The 26,188-nt window shown below is 42.4% G+C and overlaps 1 protein-coding gene across 2 annotated transcripts in view; it reads left to right on the plus strand.

Moving 5' to 3' along the window:
* The window catches only part of prkacba (protein kinase, cAMP-dependent, catalytic, beta a), a 207,692-nt gene that overhangs the window by 158,982 nt on the left and 22,522 nt on the right, over positions 1-26,188 (plus strand). The gene's annotated exons all lie outside the window — the stretch shown is intronic.

Raw genomic sequence — 26,188 nt, forward strand, 5'->3', positions numbered from 1 at the left:
AACTTCTAACCATTACACTATTTATTTAAAATCCATTCTGGGTGACTACGTCATGAAGATTGTTGAGAATGCCAAAAGCTTGCAATGTTGTCATTATGGGAAAGGGTGGCTATTTTGAACAAATGTATTTTGAGCAGTATAAAACTTGTTTTGGTTACTATGTGATTCCATTGGTTATTTCAATAGTTTTGATGTCTTCACTGTGTCTACAATGTGGAAGTTATGAAAAATAGATTTGCTCATTTAGTGAATCTGGAAACACTCCTGTAAAAAGGAAGTGGGAGCATCAGCTAAGCATATCAACTGTTGACTTATCATGCAATCATAAAGAATACTAGCTAACTTAGTACTGAGCCACTCACTGTACAAATTCTCCATCTTCACCTCCAGGGCACATCCTAGACTCTGTATTGTTATGTGGCATCTTCTGCCTCAGCTCATGCATCCTTGTAAATTTGCTATCAATTTGCATGAGAAGTACTGTAATGTCAGACTTTCGTAAAGCTAGGTTTCCTATGAATTGACGTACAAGGTATAAACAGGTTAGTTTAACCTGTAGCTAGTTAGTTTAACTAGATAACTACCACAGTTGAATATATTTACATGGATTTTCTTTTAGACATTTTTCGATCAAACATGATAACAAGCTAAACCATGATTAGGGAAAAGTTAACAAGCGAGCGACAGCTGATGTTACCCTGCTGTTTGGTCCTACTATACTGTTCAGTGAACATACACTAATTAACGCAAACAAACTAGCTAACTCAAGGTAACACCACTTTACTGTTTCTAAATAGGTTGCCTACCTTAATAGAATGTGTCCGTTTGAACTGAAATAGTGAACCGGATCCTTGTAAGAAATGGTGTTGAGCTTGCTAGCTAACTCAGTGACTGCAAAGCAACAGCATGGCTACTTCAGAGTAATCTAAAGAAAAAGTCGGCCATACCATACCATACCATCTTCTTCCGCTTATCCGGGGCCGGGTCGCGGGGGCAGCAGTCTAAGCAGGGATGCCCAGACTTCCCTCTCCCCAGACACTTCCTCCAGCTCTTCCGGGGGGACACCGAGGCGTTCCCAGGCCAGCCGGGAGACATAGTCCCTCCAGCGTGTCCTAGGTCTTCCCCGGGGTCTCCTCCCGGTGGGACGGGACCGGAACACCTTCCCAGGAAGGTGTTCCGGAGGCATCCGAAACAGATGCCCAAGCCACCTCAGCTGACCCCTCTCGATGTGGAGGAGCAGCGGCTCTACTCTGAGCTCCTCCCGGGTGACCGAGCTTCTCACCCTATCTCTAAGGGATCGCCCAGCCACCCTGCGGAGAAAGCTCATTTCGGCCGCCTGTATCCGGGATCTTGTCCTTTCGGTCATGACCCAAAGCTCATGACCATAGGTGAGAGTAGGAACATAGATTGACCGGTAAATCGAGAGCTTCGCCTTGCGGCTCAGCTCTTTCTTCACCACGACAGACCGATACATCAACCGCATTACTGCAGAAGCTGCACCGATCCGTCTGTCAATCTCCCGTTCCATCATTCCCTCACTCGTGAACAGGACCCCTAGATACTTAAACTCCTCCACTTGAGGCAGGCACTCTCCACCAACCTGAAGTGGGCAAGCCACCCTTTTCCGACTGCGGACCATGGCCTCGGATTTGGAGGTACTGATTTTCATCCCCACCGCTTCACACTCGGCTGCAAACCGTCCAATTGCATGCTGAAGGTCCTGGCTTGAAGGGGCCAACACGACAACATCATCCGCAAAGAGCAGAGACGAAATCGTGTGGTCCCCAAACCTGACACCCTCCGGCCCCTGGCTGCGCCTAGAAATTCTGTCCATAAAAATTACGAACAGAACCGGTGACAAAGGGCAGCCCTGCCGGAGTCCAACATGCACAGGGAACAAGTCTGACTTACTGCCGGCAATGCGGACCAAGCTCCTGCTTCGGTCGTACAGGGACCTGACAGCCCTTAGCAAGGGACCCAGGACCCCATATTCCCGAAGCACCCTCCACAGGATGCCGCGAGGGACACAGTCGAATGCCTTCTCCAAATCCACAAAACACATGTGGATTGGTTGGGCAAACTCCCATGAACCCTCCATCACCCTGTAGAGGGTATAGAGCTGGTCCAGTGTTCCACGGCCTGGACGAAAACCACACTGTTCCTCCTGAATCCGAGGTTCTACTATCGGCCGTATTCTCCTCTCCAGAACCCTGGCATAGACTTTCCCGGGGAGGCTGAGAAGTGTGATCCCCCTATAGTTGGAACACACCCTCCGGTCCCCCTTCTTAAAAAGAGGGACTACCACCCCGGTCTGCCATCCCAGAGGCACTGTCCCCGACTGCCACGCGATGTTGCACAGGCGTGTCAGCCAAGACAGCCCCACAACATCCAGAGACTTGAGGTACTCAGGGCGGATCTCATCCACCCCCGGTGCCTTGCCACCGAGGAGTTTCTTAACCACCTCTGTGACTTCAGCCCGGGTGATGGACGAGTCCACCTCTGAGCCCTCATCCTCTGCTTCCTCAATGGAAGACGTGACGGCGGGATTGAGGAGATCCTCGAAGTACTCCTTCCACCGCCCGACGACATCCCCAGTTGAGGTCAACAGCTGCCCACCTCTACTGTAAACAGCGTTGGTAGGGCACTGTTTCCCTCTCCTGAGGCGCCGGATGGTTTGCCAGAATCTCTTCGAGGCCAGCCAATAGTCCTTCTCCATGGCCTCACCGAACTCCTCCCAGGCCCGAGTTTTTGCCTCCACAACCACCCGGACTGCAGTCCGCTTGGCCTTTCGCTACCCGTCAGCTGCCTCAGGAGTCCCACAAGCCAACCAGGCCTGATAGGACTCCTTCTTCAGCTTGACGGCATCCCTTACTTCCGGTGTCCACCACCGGGTTCGGGGATTGCCGCCTCGACAGGCACCGGAGACCTTACGGCCACAGCTCCGAGCGGCCGCTTCGACAATGGCGGTGGAGAACATGGTCCACTCAGACTCAATATCTCCAGCCTCCCTCGGGATCCAGTCGAAGCTCTGCCGGAGGTGGGAGTTAAAGATCTCTCTGACAGGAGACTCGGCCAGACGTTCCCAGCAGACCCTAACAGTACGCTTAGGCCTGCCGAGTCTGTCCAGCTTCCTCCCCCGCCATCGGATCCAACTCACAACCAGGTGGTGATCAGTTGACAGCTCCGCCCCTCTCTTCACCCGAGTGTCCAAGACATACGGCCGCAGGTCAGATGAAACGACAACAAAGTCGATCATCGACCTGCGGCCTAGGGTGTCCTGGTGCCACGTGCACTGATGGACACCCTTATGCTTGAACATGGTGTTCGTTATGGACAAACTGTGACTAGCACAGAAGTCCAAGAACTGAACACCGCTCGGGTTCAGATCAGGGGGGCCGTTCCTCCCAATCACGCCCCTCCAGGTGTCACTGTCGTTGCCCACGTGGGCGTTGAAGTCCCCCAGTAGAACGATAGAGTCCCCAGTCGGAGCACTTTCCAGCACCCCTCCCAGAGACTCCAAGAAGGTCGGGTACTCTGCACTGCCGTTCGGCCCGTAGGCACAAACAACAGTGAGAGACCTATCCCCAACCCGTAGGCGCAGGGAAACGACCCTCTCGTTCACCGGGGTAAACTCCAACACATGGCGGCAGAGCTGGGGAGCTATAAGCAAACCCACACCAGCCCGCCGCCTCTCACCATGGGCAACTCCAGAGTGGTGAAGAGTCCATCCTCTCTCAAGGAGTGTGGTTCCGGAGCCGAAGCCGTGCGTAGAGGTGATCCCGACTACCTCTAGTTGGAACCTCTCAACCTCACGCACGATCTCAGGCTCCTTCCCCGCCAGCGAGGTGACGTTCCACGTCCCTAGAGCTAGTTTCCGTGTCCAGGGATCGGGTTGTCTAGGCCCCTGCCTTCGACTGCCGCCCGATCCTCTCTGCACCGGCCCCTTATGGTCCCTCCTGTGGGTGGTGAGCCCACGGGAGGGCGGCCCCATGTCGCTCGTTCGGGCTGGGCCCGGCCGGGCCCCATGGGGAAAGGCCCGGCCACCAGGCGCTCGCGAACGAGCCCCAACCCCGGGCCTGGCTCCAGGGTGGGGCCCCGGCTGCGCCATGCCGGGCGACGTCACAGAACACAAGTTCGTTTTCATCATTAAGGGGTTTTTGAACCGCTCTTAGTCTGACCCGTCGCCTAGGACCTGTTTGCCTTGGGAGACCCTACCAGGGGCATATAGCCCCAGACAACATAGCTCCTAGGGTCACTCGGGTACTCAAACCCCTCCACCACGTTAAGGTGGCAGTTCAAGTCGGCCTTTGGTCCCAATTACAATTATGTTCCTTGTGAGGAAGTGGACTAATCTGCTGCCTTTCAGGGCTCTAACTCCAATTTGGTGAGTGTGGTGAGCTTGCAAACATGGAAAACCTTAATAGCTCCCTGTGTGGTTGACATAAAATTACTTGCAGTTATTTTTGTTGTATCATCTTTGTCAACATATTGACAAAGTAAAATGTTTATGTCATTATCCTTGTAATAGTAGTGTGCATAAACTACACCGATCAGCCATAACATCATGACCACTGACAGGTGAAGTGAATAACACTGATAATCTTGTTATCATGGCACCTGTTAGTGGGTGTGATATATTAGGCAGCAAGTGAACATTCTGTCCTCAAAGTTGAGGTGTTAGAAGAAAGAAAAATTTACAAGCATAAGGATCTGAGCGACTTTGACAAGGGCCAAATTGTGATGGCTAGACGACTGGGTCAGATCACCTCAAAAACTGCAGCCCTTGTGGGGTGTTCCCAGTCTGCAGTGGTCAGTGCCTATCAAAATTGGTCCAAGGAATGAAAAGCGGTGAACCGGCGACAGGATCATGGGTGCCCAAGGCTCATTGATGCACGTGCGGGGCGAAGGCTGGCCAATGTGTTCCAATCCAACACACAAGCTACTGTAGCGCAAATTGCTGAAAAAGGTAATGCTGGCACTGATAGAAAGGTCTCAGAACACACAGTGCATCTGTTTGTTGCATATGGGGCTGCGTAGCTGCAGACCAGTCAGTGTGCCCATGCTGACCCCTGTCCACTACCGAAAGCGCCTCCAGTGGGCACGTGATTATCATAGCTGGACCACGGAGCAATGGAAGAAGGTGGCCTGGTCTGGTCTGATGAATCACGTTTCCTTTTACATCACGTGGATGGCCAGGTGCGTGTGCGTCGCTTTCCCGGAGAACACATGGCACCAGGATGCACTATGGGAAGGAGGCAAACCGGCGGAGGCAGTGTGATGCTTTGGGCAATGTTCTGCTGGGAACATTGTGGCATACCATGGCAGCGGTATTCCCTGATGGCATTGGCCTCTTTCAGCAGGATAATGCGCCCTGCCACAAAGCAAAATGGTTCAGGAGTGGTTTGAGGAACACAACAACAAGTTCAAGGTGTTGACTTGGCCTCCAAATTCCAACAGATCTCAATCCAATCAAGAATCTGTGGGATGTGCAGGGCAAACAAGACCGATCCACAGAGGCCCCACCTTGCAACTTACAGGACTTTAAGGATCTGCTGCAAACGTCTTAATGCCAGATACTACAGCACACCTTCTGAGGTCTAGTGGAGTCCATGCCTTTATGGGTCAGGGCTGTTTTGGTGGCAAAAGGGGGACCTACACTATATTAGGCAGATGGTCATAATGTTATGGTGTATGTTCAAAACCACACCCGGGCACGTGGTCACTGGTCAATAGTGGCCATGTTTTTTTCCACACTTGCCTGGCTTATAGAACATTTGAAGACATTGGTCCATAGATGCCAAATGTAAACGGACGTGAAGATTGGACCCCAGGTGTTGTAAGAGTAGTGTTTTAGGCTATTTTCACAAAATCCAAAATGGTGCAAAATCAAATATGGCAGATTTTATGAGTCTCAATTAGAAACATTTTCATTGTGAGGAGATAGACCTACAGTGGGGAGAACAAGTATTTGATACACTGCCGATTTTGCAGGTTTTCCCACTTACAAAGCATGTAGAAGTCTGTAACTTTTATCATAGGTACTCTTCAACTGTGAGTGACAGTATCTAATACAAAAATCCAGAAAATCACATTGTATGATTTTTAACCTTTTCACGCGTGAGTTTCAAATATTCCTTAACGACCCCCCAGCGTGAGTTTTTTTGCACGTGAGTTCAGTACTCACTCAGAGTTCCAGCATTTGAACAGTCACCTTGCCAGGTAAGGAACACTACATACATTGCATTGCAAGCTTCTCTCATTGACTCGAATACGCGTCAAAGGGTTAAGTAATTAATTTGCATTTTATTGCATGACATAAGTATTTGATATATCAGAAAAGCAGAACTTAATATTTGGTACAGAAACCTTTGTTTGCAATTACAGAGATCATACGTTTCCTGTAGTTCTTGACCAAGTTTGCACACACTGCAGCAGGGCTTTGTTAAGAAAAACTAACAGGTCTGTGAGAGCCGGAATTCTTACTGGTTGGTAGGTGATCAAATATTTATGTCATGCAATAAAATGCAAATTAATTATAAAAAAATCATACAATGTGATTTCCTGGATTTTTGTTACAGACCTCTACATGCTTTGTAAGTAGGAAAACCTGCAAAATCGGTAGTGTATCAAATACTTGTTCTCCCCACTGTATGTACCAATTTTCAACACTCACATGGGGTGGTAGTGATGAGCTTCCAAAGTTGGCCACTGTGGAGGCAAGTCACAGCACCAATTAACTGCTGAAACACTAATAAAAATAATAACCAACGGTAACAAAAACAATAGTGTTCCACAAGTGAACTGCTGAAACACTAATAATTCAAGTGAGATTGTTTGCATGGTTTTCCACTCAACTGTAAAACTGTACAACTGTACATACCTCTGCTTTAATTGCAGTAAGGGCAATAGTGGTTTTGTCCTGCAGCTTTCCTTTATGCTCATGGTTTTCTTGAAGTCTTTCAGAAGTGTCTTGTATTTGGGTAGTACGTCCTCTGGATTTTTTAGTAAAACATAACATTTATATAAATGAGGTAATGTTATTTATTGGTTTAACATCTATTGTGCACAATGTACCTAATCTCAAGTTTGTATTTCATCCGCAGTCCTGCAGTATCCCCGACAGCACACATCTGTCACACTTTGATCTGTTTCACTTGTCTTTGTGATTGTCTCCACCTCCCACCATGTGTGGCCCATTTTCTGCATTATCCCCAGCATATATATTTGTGTATTCTAGGTTTGGCCTTTGCCAGTCCGTTTTTTTTCATCAAGCCTACCAGAGTATTTCCCTCTGCCCCTGCCTCTTGATTGTTCTTGATGCCTATTTTTCCCGGCATTGACCTTTCTGCCTGCCCTGACCCTGCATTCCGACCTTTACCTTTGCCCCACCTATCTGGATTACTGACCTTTGCCTGCCCTGACCCTCAGCCTGCCTGCCATCCTGTACCTTTGCCCCACAAATATGTAGCAGTCCTCACAAATATGTGGAGCAACTCACAAATATGTAAGGACTCTCAAATGTAATGCAAGTCACAAATCTGTAAAATGCAGGTAACAAATGCTGTAACATTCACAGAAAAATTATTAAGCATAATAAACGGTCTTACATTTATTTCCTAATCATCCTTTGTTTTAATGATTCATTGATTTGTTTTGGGATTTTAACATATGTTTGTGAAACTATATGCATATATTTCTTGACAGTGATTTTTATTTGACAGTTGCATTGTTTTTTTGACTCGCTGTATATATTTGTGAGTCGCTACTTACAAGTTTAAAACATTTTTATAGATATCCATCTTCATATTATTCTTCCTCAGAATTCAAACAGAAATGGTGTGCGCCTTTGTGAAACACAAATTTGCTGCACGTTAATTTACTTGAATGGGCATTTAGAGGAATCTTTCACAAACACGTTGTAATTTATAAAATTTCATATTCCACTTCATTGTTATGTGTTTTAGGCCAGAAAACGTATTTATTAATATTATTTTGGATGAAATGTTCAGTGAACAAGCACACTGTTTAATAACATTATATTTCAACACAATTTGACATATACTAAACAACCATATCACAACCCCAAGTGATCTTGCAAAGACACATAAGCCATTTGGCATTAGGGTTTTAAAAAGACAGTCATGGGTACCAGAATTTGAAATGGTTTACATTTCAGTCATTTTATCCATGAACTAGTTCCCCATGAAATACTGATCTTTTCTTGGGCTACAGCAGGAGATAATACTTCTTGCTAACAACAAATAAATTGAATTACAGATTGACTTTCTTTGAATCTCTGTCTATGTCTATTTACTAAGTTCTTTGTTCATAGAATACCTAAATGGTTATGAAGTGTTGATGTTACATTCTCTGTTCATAGTAAGTACATGTAACACCTATCTTTGTTATAAAAAAAACTGCTTTAGAGCACTTCATGTTACTCTACAAAAAACATTTCCCTGTCTCGCATTACAAAACATAAGTGTCTCAATTAGCTAATGTGGTTTAATTGCAAATCGAAATTCAGGGGCGTAACTAAATGTGGTCGTTCCTGAATGTCCAGTTACCGCCATTAATATCCTAGAATGCCCATTCGTGACTACCATTAGACAGTTAATTGATTACTTTCATTGGTCAGTTCCCATGCTACACTTTCTGGTTTTATGCAAAAAACATAAGCTTTACCAGGCTTTCAGATGTTAAAAAAAGCGCTGCGGAATGCCATTGTCTTGATAATCTCTATTAGTAACTAACTTAACTCATCAAAGATGAGAGTACAATATTGATATGAATTCGCTGGAAATTTTATTTACTCTTTTCCAACATCTCAACAAAGATAAAAAGCCCCAATTATTATAGTAAAGCTCTAGATATGATCAAATGTTACCATTGTCCAACCAAATAAAATGTAAAGATAACAATTACTGCTAAAAGTTATTTTAGGGTCTCCTGAGACCATGAGTCTAAAATACCATTATATTGTAGGTGTTCAGTTGAAAATGTGTGGCACCACTGTAACATATAAAACTAAAATATGTTTCTGAATCTAATTTACTATTGGATTGATTTGTTTCAGATAAATGTACTACATCCTTCAAAATTGTATATAAAACAAAAATTAACCTCTTACAAGAGTTTGAAGTGTCTCTAATTATTTTATGGTGAACATGAATCAAGTTGTTGAGAATGCAGCTAAACACATTTTGCCCCCATGACCTGTGGTCAAGTTTAACACCTCCTGAATGCCCTGGTTACACTACTAGTTGCTATGGATAGGTGTCATGAAAATTACTTTCATTCATTTAAACATTTGCTTCATCCTTTAACAATGAATGTACAGTTTGAAGATGGAAAATGTTTGCGATTTATCAGAATAAAACTTCTCAGTTGTTCGTATAACAGTTGATTTAATTACGTGGTCCACGGGAACAATCGTTACAACATTGACAGAGAATGAGTACAGAGACCAGCAGAGTAACGTCATGACATATTGTTCTGATTATGCATTTCAAGTTTCAAGCTTATATTCTCTTCCAAAAGTACAGATGACGGAATTAGCATTAGCAGAATGTACGTACAATGAATAGTAGCCACTATGATTTAGTCTAAAAATGCAAGGTTACATAAATAACTCCAGGAGGCTCAGAAAATCATAGAATGTCGGTTGCCCAGACAACCCGGTCAAAGACTGAGCTATATCAATCTGGACATTTACTATATGGGGACTTTAGTTTACTATGCTCTTCCCAATAAGGAATAGAGCTCTGTTCACCTGTAGGATGTAAGTAATAATACTGGTGTTCAAGAACTTCCTCCTAGAGAACAGTTTCATATGGCGGTTTTATGGCACAGGCAGAGGCCTGTTTCTCTTACAGCTAAAAGAAGCCAAGGCCCTGCTCAGCCGACATTCCATTCATCACTGCCCCTGAACACAAGACACTGACCTTAAAAGTTGGAGACAGAGAGAGAGACAAGTCTTTCAGTACCTGTGTATTTGATCAAGCACACAGAGTAAAAAACACTTCTAATATAATAATGAATAAATAAGGATAATAATACATAAGAAAAGATTGCATACCCTGGCAGAAATCGTGAAATATTTGCATTGATTCTGAAAATATTTCTTCAAGCATAGTGATCATATGAAGCCATTCATTATCACATAGTTCTTTGGCTCCTTTTTAAATCATAACGATAACAGAAATCACCCAAATGGCCCTGATCAAAAGTTTACATACCCTTGTTCGGCCTTTTTACTGACATACAAGATGACACGCACAGGTGAAAATGGCAATTAAAGGTTAATTTCCCACACCTGTGGCTTTTTTAATTGCAATTAGTGTCAGTGTATAGTCAATGAGTTTGTTAGCTCTCATGTAGATGCACTGAGCAGGCTAGATACTGAGCCATGGGGAGCAGAAAATAACTGTCAAAAGACCTGCATAACAAGGTAATGTAACTTTATAAAGATGAAAAAGGATATAAAAAGATATTCAAAGCATTGCAAATGACTTAAGAAGTTTAAAATTTGGGGGGTCTCTTGATACAAGGTCAGGTAGACCAAGAAATATTTCAGTCAAAGCTGATTATCTGTGTTTATTATCTGATTTATGTATTGATATTTTATTTAAGTGTGAGAGTATAGGGCATTTTTATAAAAATCCCTCACATAACCTACAACGTCGTAGGTATACAGTTCAGTAACGTAGCATAATGCTGACTGGATCTGGGTATTTAAACAAAAGAGCGTTACTGAGTTACGTCTGGGGGTATTTAAACATGATTTGAACATACTCAGTGACTCCATCTCTTCATATATGTCATTTTGCGCTGACATCCTCATTCCAACTAAACAGGTAAGACTTTATCCTAATTACAAGCCCTGGGTCACCGGGGAGCTTAAACATTGTCTCAACCTAAAAAAATTGACATTTTTACAGGGAGATGGAGGAAAAAATGAACTGAAAAGGGAGTTGAAGCCCACAACCAAGGTGGCCAAGCTTCACTACAAAGATAATATGCGGAGGTTCAACAGGGGAAATGCGAGAGAGGCATGACAGTGTCTGAACAACATGATGAGCAGAGCTCAGAAACCAATCCAGATACAGTGGCCAGATCCCGCTTCCTTCACAGAGTGTCACCTTCTACACCAGGTTCAATAGGATTGACCCCAAGGAAGAATGGATCCTGATCAACACCAGCTACGCCCCTGCTCTGATCAGTGTGGAGCAGCGTAGTTACAGTGTAGTTACAGTGTAGTTACACGTAAAGAGGGCTGTAATCGTGTAACTATGTGGAAACAGACACCGCTTCAAATTACAGCCCTCTTTCCTAGTACTTACACTGAAACTACGTGGGAATGGACACCGCTTCAAATTACAGCCCTCTTTCCTTGTAACTACATTGTAACTATTTGGGAACAGACACCGCTTCAGATTACAGCCCTCTTTACTAGTAACTACACTGTAACTACGTGGGAATGGACACCGCTTCAAATTACAGCCTTCTTTTCTAGTACTTACACTGTAAGTGTTGTTGGTACAACTAGTTAAATATGATGGACCTACTAGGAACTTACATGGTAAGTAAGGGTGAACTTCATAAGGTATAGGAAAGAATAAGCTACAACAGGATGATGGAGTGAAGGTATGTTATGGAGTATTAACTGAAAACAAATGATAATTTACAACATACATTTTCTTTTTATCAGGTTTTACTACGAAACATACTAGTTTTAATGTGTATTTCCACCACAAGCTAATGGATCTTATTTGTATCTACATTTGGAAATAACACAACATTTAGAAGATTTTTATAGTGAGCAAGTCACCTTTGGTTATCCAAAGGTATGCCTTCTAATGTTAGAGTTTAATTGTCCTCAACATCAGTAAAATCTAACAAACTCTTATTTCTTAAGCCTATCCATTTCATTCGTCAGCTTCTCGCTTTCAACGCGGCTAAATAATAGCCTATATTGGAGCGCTTTCGATACGGAATATTGGAGAAAAAAAACGTTAATGTGGGTGCCTATTATGAGAAGGGGCTGTAGGACACCCAACATATAAGTGCTTTCTATGTCTTGATTCGTAACACGCATCTATAATCAACATTTGTGATTGATGTCAACGCAGCTTTTGGTTTGGCAAGAACCAATTGCCTTTTTGTCGTAAATCCTTAATTCTGCGAGCAAACTTGCAATAAAATTATTAGTAAAATCACATTAAAATTGTAAATTCATAAGCACAAATAAGAATGTGCAAATAAGAATATAAAAAACATATAAAAATATAAGATAAATAAATGTTAAAATTTTTTATATATACATATATATACACATACACATACATACACATAAAATACATAAAATGAGCAGTCGAGTCAGAGATTACGTGTTAAAAGCCTGTCTGAACAGATGTGTTTTCAACTGCGATTTAAAAACACTGAACACGGTGATGTTTCGCAGGGATGGTGGTAAAGCGTTCCACAGAGTTGGGCCCTGGACAGCAAATGATCGGCAACCAAACTTTTTGTATTTGAACTTGGGAACGACCAGAGAGTTGTGTTCAGAGGAGCGGAGAGCTCTAGCAGGTTGGTAGACCGTTACTAATTCGGCGAGGTAGGCCGGGGCCAGACCATTGATGGCCTTGAATACAAACAGCAGGACCTTGTACTCCACCCTAAACCGCACCGGAAGCCAATGGAGCGAGCAGAGGACTGGGGTGATGTGTGAGCGTTTGGAGGTGTTTGAGAGGAAACTTGCTGCTGCATTTTGTACCAGTTGAAGCCGATTGAGGAGTGATTTATTAAGTCCAGTGTAGAGGGCATTACGGTAGTCAATCCTCGAGCTGATGAAGGCATGAATGGCTTTTTCAAGGTCAGCTTAGGACAAGAATGTTTTGACCTTACTAAGAAGCCTTAGCTGGTAAAAGCTCGCCTTAACAACCGCACTAATCTGTTTATCAAATTGCATACTTTTGTCAAAAATAACACCCAGGTTTCGCATAGTGGGTGCAAACTGGGGTGTGAGAGGGCCAAAACTAGGAGAACTGCAGGGTGAATCCGGGCTAAACAGAATGTATTCAGTCTTACCTTCATTCAAGTGAAGGAAAGCACTTTTGCTCGAACTGCATTGTGGGATTGTTGACGTGCTGTACTCTGCTTGCTGTTACCTACCTGGCTACCTGCCAAACTTTTTCGAATTTACTCGATATAAACTAATTGGTCAAAATTCTATTTTAGAGTTTTACCAACGCAATATTTATCTGTTGACCTCTTACCCTTTTCTACACCGGGACTCTTTTTGGACATAATTAATATAACTACTCACCCCTGAACACCTGAGGCTAAGTATTTTTACAATGCCTTATCACTGTAATTGTTGTAGCAACAACACGGAGGAGAATGTTCGTCTTAAGTTAAAGATAGCAGAGTTAGATGCTCGGCTTCTGACGCAAATGCCAGGCAAGGATTATGCTAGTGTAGAAATAGAAAAATCTCCGTCAGTGCCACCAGGTAGAAACAATAGTTTTGTTAGCCCCCCGGCATAGCTCCTGCAGCCGGGCAATAACTTTCTCTTGGTCACTGGGAAAAAATGCCGTCGACCAGTTAAACCTGAATCGTTGCTAAAACCAACTGAGACTTTGAACAGGTTTTCCCCACTGGATTCGGAGTTAAGGCCCGAGCCGTCTTCGGAGGGGAATGATCGGCAGGCATGTTCTACCGGTGGCCTTGAAAAACGGAAAACTTTAGTCATTGGCGATTCCATTACACGCAGTATTAGACTAAAGAATCAGCCGCAAATCTGGGGTTGGTGCTAGCGAAGTCTAAAACTGGCAAGTATAGAGAGTACAGAGATATTGTTATCCAAGTTGGCACCAACGATGTTAGGATGAAACAGTCAGAGGTTACGAAGCAGAACATAGCATCAGCGTGTAAATTAGCTAGAAAGATGTGTCGGCATCGAGTAATTGTCTCTGGCCCCATCCCAGCTAGGGGTGGTGACGAACTCTACAGCAGACTTGCGCAACTCAATCGCTGGCTGAAAACGGAGTTCTGCCCGTCGCAGGAGGTAGAGTTTGTAGATAACTGGCCTTCTTTTTGGGACTCTCCCAGAAATAGGGCCAGGCCTGATCTGCTGAGGAGCGACGGACTCCATCCTAGCTGGAGTGGTGCTCTTCTTTTATCTATGAACATTGACAGGAGTCTCACTCCTATAGCTTTAACATGAGATAGGGTGCAGGTCAGGCTGCAGGCTGTTAGCCAGCCTGCTAGCATAGTGGAGTCTGTCAATAGCATAGCCAGAGTAGTTAGTACAGCTTTACCTATTGCCACTGTGACTCGTTATAGGCTGAGAAAAGTTAAACAAGGTAGTGCTAACAAAAACAACCTTATTAAGATAAAGCCTTCCTCCACCTCGGTCAAAAATAAAAATAATTGTATCACTTCGCATCTCAAAATGGGACTCCTAAATATTAGATCTCTTGCTCCAAATGCAGTTGCAGTAAATTAATTAATCTCTGATCATAAACTAGATGCTATTGGTTTATGTGAAACGTGGCTAAAGCCTAATGAATTCACTGCCTTAAATGAGGCCTCTCCTCCTGGCTATACTAGTGATCATATCCCTCGTGCGTCCCGAAAAGGAGGGGGTGTCGCTAATATTTATGACAGTAAATATAAACTTACTCTCAAACATATCACAGAGTTTCATTCTTTTGAAGTTTTACTCATGAAAGTTAACCAGGCCGATAAATCATTTTACATAGCTACTATTTATAGGCCCCCGGGCCATACACATTGTTCCTCAATGAGTTTCCAGAATTCTTGTCTAACCTTGTAGTCATGGCAGATAGTATTCTAATTTTTGGCGATTTCAATATTCATATGGAAAAGTCCAATGATCCTCTTCAAAAAGCCTTTGAAGCCATAATTGACTCAATGGGTTTCATCCAACATGTCTCAGGTCCAACACATTGCCAAAATCATACCTTAGATTTAGTCCTGTCACGAGAAATAGATATTGTAGATCTAATAATTTACCCCCAAAATCCTGGATTATCGGATCACTGTCTTATTACATTTACCGTTAAAACAAGAATTCCACTTGCCCCCCAAACAATGAGTTTCAAAAGCCGTACTATAAATTCTCGGACTACAAATAAATTCCTTGATATTCTTACTAGTTCGCTCATAAATGACAGAGTAAATAAATCTGTAAACGATCTAATCGAGGATCTAAACTCAATACTGCGAAATACATTAGACATAGTTGCACCACTAAAAACTAAAGAAATACGCAACAAGAAACTTGCTCCCTGGTACACGACAATACTAGAGCACTTAAGCAAGCCTCCAGAAAATTGGAGCGAAAGTGGAGCTCCACCAAGTTGGAAGTATTTAGACTAGCCTGGATAGACAGTACACTACAATACCGAAAACTACTCACGTCTGCTCGATCAGCTTATTTCTCCAACCTGATTGAGGCGAACAAAAACAATCCAAAATTTCTCTTTGATACAGTTGCAAAGTTAACAAAAAAGCAAAGCTTAGCAAGTGAAGTGGGTCTTCACTTTAGTTGTAATGAATACATGAACTACTTTGATGAAAAGATCGTCACCATTAGAAAACAAATAACTGACTCTTTAAATAGTTATGGTCCTCAAAATCTCAGTTGTCCAAAACATTTCCTGAACCTCCCTGACCAGGTCTCAATGGGGACACTTGAATTTTTTGATACCGTATCGCTCGACACATTTACAAAATTTGTAATGAGTTCTAAACCCACAAACTCTCAGCTAGACCCGATTCCTACAAAATTACTTAAGGAGTTATTTCCTGTGCTAGGTCAGCCAATGCTGAACATAATAAATTGCTCCCTTTCCTCCGGATGCGTACCAAACTCACTAAAAATTGCGGAAATTAAGCCTCTTCTAAAAAAATCTAATCTAGATCCCGACATATTAAACAATTATAGGCCAATATCGAACCTCCCATTCCTCTCAAAAATTTTAGTTTCCCAACAACTGAATGCCTTCCTAAAGACAAAAAACATTTATGAAATATTCCAGTCCTTCCTTAGTATGACCTTCTAATGGCCTCAGACAAAGGTTCCGCATCCGTCCTGTTGCTTCTTGATCTTGACACTATTGATCACTCCCTTCTCTTAGAGAGACTGGAAACCAATATTGGGCTACGTGGACATGTTCTAGCCTGGTTTAAAGCTTATTTATCTGAAAGATATCAGTTCGTTAGTGTGGATGGCATATCCTCTGACAAGTCAAAGGTATGCTTTGGAGTTCCTCAAGGCTCGGTTATGGGCCCATTATTGTTCTCACTATACATGCTCCCTCTGGGCGATGTAATCCGAAATCACAATATTAACTTTCACTGTTATGCTGATGACACACAGTTATATATTTCAATGAAGCATGGAGAAGCCACTAAATTAGCTATTTTGGAAGCATGCGTTTCAGATATTAGGAAGTGGATGACAGAGAATTTCTTGCTCTTAAACTCAAATAAAACAGAAATGCTCCTTTTAGGACCCAAAAAACAAAGAGCGTTGCTAGCAGATCTCACTGTGAACCTCGATGGCTGCATGGTCGTATCCCAAAAAACTGTAAAAAACCTTGGCGTTACCCTTGACCCTGACCTCTCCTTTGAGGAACATATAAAATATGTCTCAAGAGTTGCTTATTTTCATCTTCAAAACATCGCAAAAATTAGAAACTTTCTATCAAAAACTGATGCAGAAAAATTAATCCACGCTTTCGTTACTTCTAGATTAGATTACTGCAATGCTCTTCTCTCTGGTTATCCAGACAAATTAATGAATAAACGTCAATTAGTGCTGCACACGGCTGCTAGAATCCTAACTAGAACAAAACAGTTTGAACACATTACTCCTGTCCTGGCGTCCTTACATTGGCTGCCTGTTAGGGTTAGGGCTGATTTTAAGGTTTGCTCTTAACCTATAAATCAATACATGGACTTGCTCCTACTTACCTGGCTGAAATGATCCAGCCATACATACCTACACGTAACCTTAGATCGCAAGCTGCAGGCCTTTTAATTGTACCTAGAATTTCTAAACAAACAGTTGGCGGCAGGGCATTTTCTAATAGAGCTCCACTCCTGTGGAATGATCTGCCAATTAAGGTTAGAAATGCAAACACAGTGCAAACTTTCAAGTGTCTACTAAAAATTCATCTCTACAGCACGGTTTATAATTAGGTGTAGCCTGGCCCGGGGGCGTGAAGGTGACCAGTAGGCTTGATACTGTCCACCCTTGCTGTCTTGCCAGGTGGGCTCTCGTTGCCACTGGGATGCCCTCCCTCCAATGCCTTTCGGGGAAGAGTCACTGGCTTGTTGTTGACTCTCTGTTGCGCACTTGTGCAATTGGGCTGTACGCCGCTAGCAATACTCGGCCCTCATTCAGGGGGGTTGCGGTTGGTGGGTGTCCCTTTGGTTGATGCCTGGCAATGTGGTTGGATTGATTTCCTGCCTGTTGGGCCCTGTCCGGGGCCTCCCCCGGGTAGGGCCACAGTGTCACCGGACACTATTATTGTGCTGGGGGATATGAGGGATGTACTACTAACTTTTCTCAGTTTAAAATTTTAGAAGGAGATGAGGTCCTGGTCCACACCTGCGGATTACCTGGTTTGGGTGGCCCGTTGCTGTCCCTGTCCTTGTCCACCTGGTCATACTTCTGACCTAGTCTAAATTCAAATAGACTCTGGATTTAGCCCAGAGAAATGTATTTATTATTCCAATTGGACTCTTAATATCTCACCCGGCACAGCCAGAAGAGGACTGGTCACCCCTCTGAGCCTGGGTCCTCTCTAGGTTTCTTCCTAAAATTCGACCTTAGGGAGTTTTTCCTAGCCACTGAAATTCAACACTACTGTTGTTTGCTCCTTGGGGTTTAAGGCCGGGTGTCTCTGTAAAGCACTTTGTGACAACTGCTGTTGTAAAAAGGGCTTTATAAATAAATTTGATTGATTGATTGATTGATTGATTGAGAAAGCCACAGTTTAATGTCCTGAATGGAGTTATAGAGAGGGTCCAGCGCAGAACGGTTGTTCAGAACCACAGGAAGGTAGATCTGAAGGTCGTCTGCGTAGAAATGGAATTGAACGTTATGATTGGAGATGAGTTAACCAAGTGGCAGCACATAAGAGTGAGAACAGAATAGGACCGAGAATGGAACCCTGAGGCACACCGGATGACAAAGCTGAGGAGGAAAAATCATTAAGCATAACTGAAAAAGTTCTGTCAATGAGATATAAAGAGAACCAATTGAGCACTGCGCCCTGCAGACCGACAACATGTTGAAGACGGGAGATGAGGATGGCATGATCCACGGTGTCAAATGCAGCGGTAAGGTCCAGTAACACCAAAACCACAGAGCTTTTACTGTCCAGGGCTCTGAGAATGTCATTATGGACCCTCAGTAACGCTGATTCGGTGCTATGTCTAGACCTGAACCCGGACTGAAATTTATCCAACTGCCGTGCAGTTGGATGTGAGACTGAAGCTGGGTGAAAACAAGCTTCTCCATCAGCTTGGACAGAAATGACAGGTGGGATATTGGGCGGAAATTGGACAGTATGGAGCGATCAAGGTTGGGTTTCTTGAGCAGCGGTCTCACAATGGCGTGCTTGAGAGCAGTGGGAACAGTGCCCAAACTAAGACAGCTGTTTATGAAGGAGACAAGGAAAGGACCTATGATGTCAATAGCCTCTTTCAAAATCCTGGCAGGAACAGCGTGTAGAGGACAGGTGGTAGGCTTCAACTCATGGACAGCTTTTTTTAGGTCCACAAGAGTAACTGCATCAAAAGTCTCCAGCACACATTGTGTCGGTTGGGAGGGAATGGCAACAGCAGGGGCTTGTGTGATGGTTTGCCTAATAGACAAAACTTTATCCAAAAAATACTGTTTGAATGCATTGCAAGTATTTACTGATGCCTCATTCACTACACCAGACACCGGATTTATGACAGAGTTAATAGTGCTAAACAGGATTCCAGGAAGGTGGCTATTGCTATTGATGAGATTGGATTGGAAATTCTCCATATTCATCCGCTTATCCGGTATCGGGTCGCGAGGGCAGCAGCTCCAGCAGGGGACCCCAAACTTCCCTTTCCCGAGCCACATTTGCCAGCTCTGACTGGGGTATCCCGAGGCGTTCCCAAGTCAGTGTCGAAATATAATCTCTCCACCTAGTCCTGGGCCTACCCCGAGGTCTCCTCCCTCAACACGTCAGAATTAATGGTCATAAACCCAGCGACATTGTTGTAAATACTGGGGTCCCACAGGGCTGTGTTATGTCATCCATGTTCTTCTCCATATGTTACAGAATTCCTGAACATGTGTGTGTCGCATGTCACAACTTATCAGGAGAGACGTTTTTAAGAAGAAAAACATGTTCTGGGACATTTAGTCTTTTTTGCAGAAATGCTTTTGTGAAGATGTGGACTTTCACATGACTTAATAACAAACTAGTATATGAAGTGTAAATACGAATACAATTAAAAACACAAACCCTTCTTTAACCAGTGGAAAATATAGGACTTTTGTTTGACATGACTGGCTGAAATAATAAAGTTGCTGGACATGCTGATTGGTCTGCCAAGTCACCGACTTCTGTCATAATACCCGTACTTGTTTAATAGAATTGCAACCCCGGGTCTTTCAAAAACCACATCACTGCCCTGAATTTAGCTGGTGTTATCAACAAATCTCAAGTTGTGAGATACTACTTTCTGGAGTACAATTATGCCATGACTCAGAAGATGAATCAGATGAAAATGAGAAAATCCCAGACTTTGATACTGTTCAAAACATTTGAGGCATTTCATTGCAGTGCTTGTCTTGAAGAAAACAGTATCAAGAAAACACTGGTTCGTCTTGTATAAAACAACTGTCCACGGATTACATTTACAAAAATAGTACAACCATGGCAGTTATTATAGCGACAATGAAAGATGCATAGATTCTTGGAGTGTTGAAGGCCTTTTGTGTGAACGCTAGCGAAAAGACACGCTGTAAATAAGGTTCACAGACTAAACGCAAACAACGAAGGACTTTGTATGTAATCAAAGGATATTCAGTCTGCCACAAAACATTCCTACATGTATATGCATCAAGCCTGATTTATGCTTCTATGTCATGTGCGTGTGTATGGAGACGTGCTCAGCAATAATATAATTGTGCGGCCTTCTTGTGTAGATAGCCATTACACTTCTTTGCACTTCTTAACACGATGTTGCGCAAAATGTTGGTTTGTTCATTTGTAGATCAGGAAAGCTTCACAGAAGAAGTAACTGTACAGTTGGTAAACAATATAATAGGTAGCTAACTAGCTAGATCGGGGAAGATGGTTTCTGGAGTGGCGCGTTTGAGAGAACTAGTCAAATTAAATGAAGAGGGGGAAGGAAAGAAGGAAAGAGAGAAGACGCTTTGCACCTGGTATGTTCGCTTGTAGAGAACGAAAACTTCACACAAGAAGAAAAATTTATAGTTGGTAAACAATACAATAACAATTTAACTAGAATATAGTGTGCTTGTTCAGCAGATCCTTTAAGAGATGGTAATAATCATTTCTCCTAATTAATAAAGTTATTCAGGTTCAATTAAGTACTTAATTTCATTCCATTTTAAAGTAAAGTTGCCTGACACCTGACTCCCCTTTCACTTTCACTGACTCCCCTTTCACTTTCACCATTTACTCATCTGAAGAAAAATCATGTCGAAAACCGGATTTAATGTTGGATGAAGAACTAGATAGTATGGCAAAATAGTACTATTAGTGTTAGCTAGCCAAACTTGCTTTACATAAAACATCTGTTTCTACAGATACAATTGTGGCAGCAAAATTGATAGCTAAAAAATAACTACATTTAACAGAGTAGTAAGCTAATTAACACAGCCATGCAAACAAACAACTGGTAAAATGAACGCAACAGAATCACTGGAGTATAGACTTTTAGTACTTGCAGTTTAAGATGCAGTTTAGTTTCTCAGATAACGTGACTAAAATTGTCGTTTATTCCCAATCCATAGGGATAACTCTCTGTATTGAGAAAAACTTTAACTAAGTTTTGTTTTTGTTTCCTGTGTTGCTAATACAAATCTTTAATATAATTGTAGTAGAAGTAATAAACACTGAATTTGCCAATTAGAAAAAATGTTGGTGTCCTTGCCCAAATTGGAGTGGGTTTCACTGTTTTTTATGTGCCCGGACAGACAAGAAAGCATTATATAAAACTGAGGTACTTTTCCCACCTGCATCGCCACTTTTACTCTTCAATTTCTTCTTTATTCTTACATATTTGTCCCTCATCAGCTTCCTGGCAAGTTGCGGGCTCTCCGCCCATAATTTCTCCCATACTATCAACTGTTCATTGATTGGAGCCATGCCTCCATTGTTGCTTCATCTTAGTTCATACAGGAAGTCAAATGTTGCCGAAATTCCCTACTCTGTGTAAAACCCTCCCTCCGCCATCCAACCAGTCATCGTTTGTGCAGCTCTGCGGTTCACATACGCGTAGCTACGCGCTTTTAGATTTTTGAGCTGGTGCACGTAGCCTTTGCGGCCTGGCTGTGCGGGCCTGTGCGGCTCTCTGCGGTGTCCGCGGTTTTCAAAGTCGTTTGTATTGATTGTGATCTAAGTACAACTCCTGACATTACTGTTAGCTAGCTAGGTAACAACATAAACTTACCAGCTATCTAACATTTCCTGGTTTTCTAGCTTGTTTGTTGGGTAGCTCACAAAGTGCAAGTCACTTAGTTTGATAATAAGCTACCTGACTGACCGGTCATTCATCCACGTATGTGTGATTATCTTTAACTCTTGTTTGCATAGTCTTTACAAAAGTGAGCAAGTCACATAGTTTGATAATACGCTTGACCGGTCATTCATCCAGGTGTGTGTGATTATGCCTAATCTATAATGGCTCAGTGGCTGTTCACCTGCACTCCAACTATTTGCACTTATATTGCTGCTATAATTTATTTTGAACCCTATTGCTCAGCTACTTTACCTTTCACTATACTGTTTATACCTGGTGTATCAAGTCCATGTGAAAAAAATGTAATTGTATTATTCTATTTCGTTTGATATAGTATGTGTTTATTAGAGACCAACCAGACCAGTTCAGCACAAGGCCAGAGTGTCCCCATTTAAATACCTAAATAGCTGGGAGGGGTTAAGGCCTAAAAGAGTGTGAACTACGCTGAATGGGCATAAACAAACACCAGCTCTCTGGCAAGTGTGAATCTTTCAAGCCTCTTTCTCAGAAATAAGTAGAGCAGATTATCAGCTTTTAAAGCAGAAAACCTTTCCCATAACTTTATCAAACAATATTTTATTATATACCACTACAAATCTCTGAATCTGGACCTTTAAGTAGTAAATGTAGGGTATATTGTGTCACTTTGGTGATTTATGGTGGGAGGGGCGTCCAGATTGATTTGACATGTGGGCGCGACATCCAATTTTCAGGGTGGGACTTCCAGTGTGACATATGGACTTGCTGTATGACGTGTGTTAGAGCGGAACTTCTGGAATGATATATGCATGTCCGGTAACTTTGTAATTTATTATTACATTGATATGTCCATGTTTGATGTTTTACAACGACTGATAAGCACCCCGGACGAGTGTTATAAACAGGTGCGATATGTTTGATGTTTAACAATGGGGTCTTAGGGTTCCGGAATGTTCAATTCCCAAGCAATAAATAAGTGTTATATCAGCGGCAAGATGTTTGGTGTTTAACAAATGGGGCGCCAAGGTTCAGCAATACCATAACACCCCGGCTTTTAATGTTCCAATAAGTGCTACAACAGATGTCCTACAACTGGTGGGTGTTAACCTTTCATGTTTTATGAGATGATTGTCGTGGTGTTTGTATTTAAACTGAGTAATAAACCATGGCGGCTTGTGTAGCGATCAGCATTTTGGGTGAAACACCATTGAAAGCTAACCGCTTAACCGCTGCTCAGCGAGTCAGTAAGAGATAACAAATGGACAGCAGAGATGCAATCAACATTCCAGCCCAGAAGAAACCAATACAGAGTTTAACCCAAATCCATCAACTACACCAGGATATGTTGGCACGGGAATGGAAGTTGGATGACGGTCGGATCGGTGGATTCATTTTCAACACAGAGATACTGGAGGTTGCGTTTTATGAATTACCCGAAGGCCAAGAGTTTAAGGTGTGACTGATCAAATGGTTTTAATGCCAGTTTATGGAACTCCTTTTGACAAGTGTTTTATTTGGGGCCAAAACAGGGCACACATAAAACAGTAGATGTTGAAATTGTTTAAATTTGTTGAGGGAATGAAACAGTATGACTGTTAGATTGGAACTATTTGTCTATAATGTCAGCGGGTTAGATTGTGACTGCAAGTGCGGACTGTTCGGCTGGCGTAAGACCCTGAAGCCCCAACTTAAGCTAACACCGTCCTCAACACAGCCTAAAAACAGACATACCGCCTGTGACTATCAAGCAGTCGGAAGAATTTACAAAAAAATTCTCAAGATCACAACCAAGCGGTGATTGAAGAACCCAAGGCTGAGGACTGGCTGTGTGACGCCTGGGGTGACAATGCTGAAGCCTTCTACGGAACCCCTGACCCCGACAGCTCGATTCCACCGGCATACCCAACAAGAAACTATCATTGGATTGACCGGATTGATGATCAGCTAGGACCTCTTAATCTGTCATACCTTTCACATGCTAACAAGAGTTATCACAAAATGGACAAACACATTGCACCAAAAGTTTTAAAGATCATCAAAGCAACATTGGGTATGATTCTGGAAAACATTGTTGCGGCTATTTTCCACAAAGCATGCATCGGATGTGAAGTGGACCACCAGAGCCAGACGAGACATTCTTGTCTCGATCTGCCTGATAATTTTTTTGAGATCCATTATGTTTAAACAGTTTAAACACAGCGCCTGAAACATGTGTTGCTCAAGGCTTTGAATGCATCGGATGTTCATTTTCTGCATGAGCTGAACATCACACAGAGCCTGAGCGAGAACCGGGATTAATTTAATGAGGGTACTGTATGGAGCAACGAAAGCAAAGAGTCTGAACAGGTTATGAAAAGTATTTACTACTACCCGGCAAACCCTGGTGCTTATGTGGGTAGAGAGGGTTTGAAAAGAGTGTGCTTGGAAAAACCGGGGAAATCTTCAAAAATGGCGAGGCCGATAACTGGCTGCTCACCCAGGATACATACACACTACACAGGCCTGTAGCTAAATATTTTCAAAGAAATATAATTATTGTTCATGATATAAATTCACAATTTCAGCTGGATTTGGTTGACATGAGTGCTTACAGTGTGGAAAACGATAACATGAAATTGATGTTAACATGCATAGATGTGTTAAGCAAATACGGATTTGTGTGCTGAGAAATAAAAGCGCTATTGAGGTAGAGCAAGCATTTGAAGACATTAAAAAAAGGAAGAATACCATAAAAAAAAAAGGGGGAAGGAGTTTTTTAATTCACATTTTGAAATATTTATGAAGTAGTAAAACATAAAACATTTTGCTACAGGAAATGTAAAAGTGAGTATCATTGAAAGATTTAATAAAACAATTAAATCACACATGTGGAGGTTTCTCACAGCTGCCAGAACTCATCGGTATTTAGAGGTTTTTCAAGATTTAGTTCATGGTTAAAACCATACCTACCATCGGTCTATTAACATGAAGCCTGTTGACGTTTGTGAAGAAAATGTTAGACTAGTTCTCAAGAACCTGTATGGTACAACAATAATGAGAAATGGTAATCAAAGCTAAAAGTTCCAGGTTGGGGATACTGTGAGACTCTCAAAGTTGAGAGGAGTGTTTACAAAAAGCTATGAAAAAGGGTACACTGATGAATATTTTACAATAAAAAAATGCATTCCTAGGGTACCTCCTGTACATAGAATAAAATATTACGATGGTGATGTGATAGTTGGGACCTATTATGAACAGTAATTACTTAAAATTATCGTGGCTAAGGATAAAACCTTTAAAGTGGAAGCAGTTTTGGATGAGAAAGTACAAAAAGAGAAGAAAATGAGTATTGTGAAATGGCTTTGTTGGCCTGAGAAATTCAACAGCTGGATACCCTCGGAAGAAGTGCTTGACCTATAAAACTGGATAAAACTCCAGGATTTTCAGGATCACGTCATTTACATTGACAGAGATCAGCATGGGTGACGGTGGCTTCTACATAACGCTGCCCAGTAACTCATCGAGACATGTCTATCCAAATAATATGATTTCAAGCTATACCACAAAATTTGCCAAAGGTATTGATTTGAAAGGTGATTGGGAAGTATCTTTGATAGAATTCCAATACCCACATATGTGGTAGACTTTTACATGGGGTGAAAACGCATTTGAACTACATGACTCGAAAACATGACAAAACTTGGAAATATGAACTCAACACTGGTTATTACAACGGCATAGTAAAACTAGTGGCAGAGCTCAACAGTTATATAAACCATATGGTGTACGGGCGGGATATGAAGAATTTTAAAATAGAATGTTTCTAAAAGGTGAGTCCCATTTTAGTTAAAATTTTAGAGCAAAGTTTGAACAGATATTAGGCTTAAAACCAGGCGAAAGGTGGTATGCCCCGTGGTATGCCCCATTCCCAGAAAATACTCCAACAGGGTTTAACACCCTATACATCTACACAGATATAATTCATTATCAACGTGTTGGTAACAGTAATATCCCCTGTTGAAAACTGTACATAATGCAGGGAAAAAGAAAGAAGGTGTCACAGTGACGTAAGACAAGTCACACTACAAGAGCTACGGTCAAAAGAAGACATACAGCTAGAAGGACAGTCAAAGGGAACAGTTGATTAAGAATATATTTTAGGAAGATGGCACTCCTACACCTTATGTCTAGTGAATGAATCCAACAGAGTTCTCAACATCTATTGAGAAAAATACATACATTGAAATCAGCAGTATCAGACGCAGCCCCTCTGGAGTTCTTTATTGCAGGAAATGGACTAGGTTGATCTAAACAATACTTTGTTGTAGCTACGTGTAAAAGTCACAAAACCGGACGGAACTAATAGTGATGCCGGGGCGCGTAGTTGGGGTTATCAACTATTTGATAGCCACCCTATTTTCACAAGTGGATGTCTCCT

This window comes from Esox lucius, chromosome 8, assembly GCF_011004845.1.
Source record: "Esox lucius isolate fEsoLuc1 chromosome 8, fEsoLuc1.pri, whole genome shotgun sequence".
NCBI classification, from domain to species: domain Eukaryota; kingdom Metazoa; phylum Chordata; class Actinopteri; order Esociformes; family Esocidae; genus Esox; species Esox lucius.